At 26.1% G+C, this 4,984-nt stretch overlaps 1 protein-coding gene across 2 annotated transcripts in view; it reads right to left on the reverse strand.

Moving 5' to 3' along the window:
• LOC106787755 overlaps window positions 1–4,984 on the reverse strand; it is a 26,624-nt gene that overhangs the window by 3,435 nt on the left and 18,205 nt on the right. The window lies entirely within an intron of this gene.

Consider the following 4,984-nt stretch of genomic DNA (forward strand, 5'->3'; position numbering starts at 1 on the left):
TCTTTTTATATTTGATTTTTTTCTTCGATTAGTTTTCTTCTTTCTTTCTTTCTTTCTTTATTTATTTCTTTCTTTCTTACTTTCTTACTTTCTTTTTTTTTTCTCTCTTTTTTTTTTTTTTTCTCTTTTTTTTTTTTTTGTTTGTTTTTGTTTTTCCACAAAAAAAAAACAACTTCACGAAGCGTCACGAACGTAGTACACAAAAGCATTACACAATAATATATGTGAATTCGATGATCTCTTACGAATTAAATGAACCCTCCTCCTCCTACACTTTCTCTCAAGATTTAATTTTACTTTTAATTAATCGCACGAGTTAACGATTATGAAAATGAATAAACTTGGTAAATGATACACAAACATATATACATATACATATATATATGTATGTATATCATTTGATAGCACACACTAACCACGATCTTTCTCGATCATTGCCGTGTAAGCAATTCTCTCTTCTCTCTCTCTCTCTCTCTCTCTCTTTCTATTATTAATAATAATAATATATAATACTTTTTACATTCGTTTAACGCTCGAATAAAAAAACAAAAAAATACTATAAAAAAAAGTTGATACAAATGCTTGAATTTTAATTGAAATATATATATATATATATATCATAGACAAAGCTAAAAACTTTTTTAAATCAAAAGTATACTTTTACAATATACTAATATGAAGTTTTATAAAATCCAAAAATTTTGTATTTACTTTAAAATATTTCGAACAAATTTCATTAATAATCACGTGAAAAGAAAAAAGAAGAAGAAACAATAATATATCGAGATGCTTAACTAAAATTAAAGTATTCAAATTATTGAAATTATGAACAAACATAGCTACTTATTTTTTTTAAAATAATTAGACATATTATTTACGTCGATATACAAGAGAGAAAAAATAAAGAAAATAAATGAATTCAACTAGAACGAAATAACAATGTTTTCCTTTCGCGTTTTGTACGAAAATTTTGTATTAATGCATTGGTTATTAATAAACTCAATGTTTACTTATCGAGCGTAAACGAACTATGTACAAGTGATAATAATAAATGAGATGAGAGAATTGAAGACCCCCATTTTCGTCGTTCATTACGATTTTCGGCAATGGTCTTCAAAATACTTTCAACCATTTACATTTCTTTTTTGTTTTTTTTTTTCTTCATATAGTACACAAAAACAGTTTTACAGACAACTTAGAACTTTCTCTCTCTCTCTCTCTCTCTCTCTCTCATTCTTCATATTTTTCGGAGCATATCGGACATTTAAAATTCTCGCTTACTCACTTATACTACTTATTTACTTATATTAATTTATTTACTTGTAATTACTTAATTAATTATTTAATTAATTATTTATTTATTTATTTATGTTATCTATCTCTCTCGTTTACTATTTCTTTTATTAATTCTTCTTCTCACTTCACGCACAATTTATTTCGTATTTTCTCTCGCAATTCGCACACGCGTACAATTATAAGTTTTTTTTTTATGGCTGTAACCCCCCCCCCGTCCCATCATATATCACTTTTTCATCGAAATTGTTTCTATTCATGTATTTACATAATAATAATAATAATAATAATAATAATATGTAAACCGTTCGTTTTTTGCTTTACTTTGTTTAGGTTTTTAACATTATTTTTTATCCTTCTTCTTCTTTTCTTTTTTCAATTTTTCCAATCGATAAATTAGGTACATCATTTTTGAATTGGGTAGAAATAATATAAGATTTATTTTTTTATATTTCATTCATCGTTCACTTTTAAGAAAATCTTGGGATTCTCTGAATTTAAATTTCATTGGCAGTCGTTCTGTATGACGTTTTGACTATAGTAATATCGCATTTGTTTCATTTATATATTGATATTTTTTTTGTTTATATATATATATGTAATATGTTTACTCTATAATGCGCTATTTTTAATTATTGATCCTTCGAATTTATCGGTGCAAATTTGTCTTTCAATTTTGATTGATTGATTGATTAATTAATGAATTAATTAATTTTTGTCTTCTCTTATATACTTTTATTTAATAATGCATGTGCAATATTAAAATGCAGAAAGGATTAATTGTTTATATTTATATACGGAACGAGACTTCGAATAATTTTTAAATAAAAATCCTCCCCCAACGAAAGGAAACATTTTCATTCATTTTTTTTGTTTGTTTTTGTTACAATTTACATCCTTTCATTCTGTCAGTCAGTCCGAGAAGAACCTTCAAAATTATCGTATTATTTTTCATTTTTCTTATTTGTGACGTCGATGATTACTATAATGGCAAGCCATAAAGATGAAACGATTAGGAGATTAAAGAACAATGATTAATTTAATATAAATAAGAATATATGAAAACTTTTAAACTCGCGTTTGGCAGTGATTTCTTCTTCCCAGTCGCAAGAAAAGTTTGATTCAATTAAACCCATATTACTAAAATTCTTTTTAACGAAATTATGTGAACGAAACTTTTATATATTAATGTATTGAATAATATACAAAAGAAAAAAACTCCAAAATATGTAACTTATACAAATTTATAAGAGAAAGATCATACTAATAAGATCGATAAACGTATTGTCTCACAACGATGTATTAATGAATTCAATTTATCCGGAAGATAAATTAATTCCAAGGAAGAAATGAATATAATTGGAAGATACGGAATAAATAAATCATTTAAAGAAATGTTCTCAATCAAAAATTACTGTAATTACCGATTCTTTCTAAATGTATTGAATACGATTATAAAAGATCTAACGAGTGTATGTGTTACTAAATATATTATTTGTATACTATATTATAAATATAAAAATAAATCTAAAATAGATTTTCATTTATATAAAAAAGAAGAGATTGAGTATAGACAAGAGTAAAATAATCGTGTGAAAAAAAAAAACAAAATCTATTGGTTCGTTCTCGGCGTGCCGATGAATTCCATTTTCTATTATATTTGTACAAGATTGTGTGTTAATAGATTGAATTTCGAACGATTCAAATATACGGTAGAGACAAGATATTAACGATTATTAGAAGTAGCAGCAGCAAGTATTAGTAGTAGTAATAATAATAATAATAGTAGTAGTAATAATTGTAGTAATAGTAATAGTAATAGTAGTAATAGTAGTAGTTGTAGTATTAGTAAATAGTAATGGTAATAGTAATAATAGTGGTAATCATAGTACCTTAGAAAAAAATACATAGAAAAAGACGTGTTGGTACACAATCCATATTTATATATATATATAAATATATATATATAAATAACTTTTGTGTTATATTACGTTCCTTTTCTTTTAGTTTTCATTTGTATTTTTGTATTTTTGTATTTACTTATAGTTGTTTGTTCATTCCTCTGTATGTCACGTCTCGATGGTGTATACGTTATGTTGCATATTTGATTCGAGACGCGTAGTACGGAGTTGCGGGAAGGATAAATAGGCTATGAAAGAGAACGTGATTTTGATTGCAAAGAGAGAGAAGACTTCTTCAACGTTTGGTTTCTCAAAGACATCTTATTTTGTCTTTTTCCTTTAGGTAGGTTGGGAATCCAGGAATAATTCGAATTCCTTCGCGAAGAGGAAGAATTTTTTTACGTCCCTTCGTGATTTGTTTTCTTTTCTTTTTTTTCGAAACACACATACTTTAACGAACGTAAGGGAAAATTTTCTAATCGTCAAGTAAAATAATAATTGCTGCGTGTCGCTATTGAATATATTTAATACTTTTGATACTTTTTGTTGTTGTCTTCTTTTTTTCATCCCGATTCAATTTTTTAACGAGGCGTTCTTTCATTTTCTGTTAATTTCGGTGATTTTGTTTTTTGTTCTTTTTAAAAATATTAGAGGAACTTGTTTTGTATGTGTAATAATAATAATCGACGGATAAATTATATGAAAATAATAAATATATACATATATCTCAATGATATTCCGAATGATTTTTTCTATTATGCATCGAGTCGGTATTCTGCTAACGAAATTAAGATGTCCTATTTAACTTATGAACAAAAATTGAAATGTTAATTGAAATGTTAGTCAAATTATTAGTAATCTAACATGTTATATAGGAATACGTGTATATTTGTGGGTATAGAAAAAAAAAGAATGAAGAAAAAGAAAAAGAAGAAATTAAAACTCTCATATATGTTTACGTTGTTCTTCTTGTAATTTATTTTTTCTCATATTGTCATATTATTACTATATTTTATTTTATTTTATTTTCATCTCTTATCATTTCTATGCCCATTCATTTTCATTGTATTTTTCATATCTTATTTCATTTTCAACACTCGAGACTCGATTAATTTACTTTATATTTTATTTATTTTAATTTGTCATCCTTTATTTTTGCAAAATACCGACCGAATTTACACAATAGTTATCATCATTCTCGACAAATGCGTTGAAATCATTTATATCATTATAAACAATCGGTATTAATAATAATGGTGTTCGTGTATGTAACTTCAAAATTTTATCAATATATATATATATATAACGACAACCAGCAGAGAGAGTCGTGTTCGCACCATAAGAATCTAAATTCTATTCTTTCCCTCTAGTTCGAATAAATCATATTCTTTTTTCTTATTTTTTTTTCTTTTCTTTTTTTATTGACTGCGCACGCGACATACGAAACTTTGCATATTTTTTTCATCACACGGGATACTACAAAAGCGCGCATACGTACTTATGTAGACGCATACATACAACATGCATACATACAAATAAAATGCATACACACACACTCATACAATTTGGTGCAAACACGTTAATACACACGAAGAGACATGTACGACACGCGTATTTAAGAGACAGGGCCTGCTTGTTTATTACTTTATTTGACTTTATTTGTTCTTCTTCTATGACATCTTTATTTTCGATCATTTCAAAGACAAATCACAGTTTTTATTACATCATTTTTTTATTAAACCCTCCTCCCTCTCACACTCCCTTTTATTAAGCAAAAGTTCATTTATATA

Source organism: Polistes canadensis, unplaced genomic scaffold, assembly GCF_001313835.1.
Source record: "Polistes canadensis isolate GaletaPanama2010 unplaced genomic scaffold, ASM131383v1 scaffold_114, whole genome shotgun sequence".
Classification (NCBI taxonomy): Eukaryota; Metazoa; Arthropoda; class Insecta; order Hymenoptera; family Vespidae; genus Polistes; species Polistes canadensis.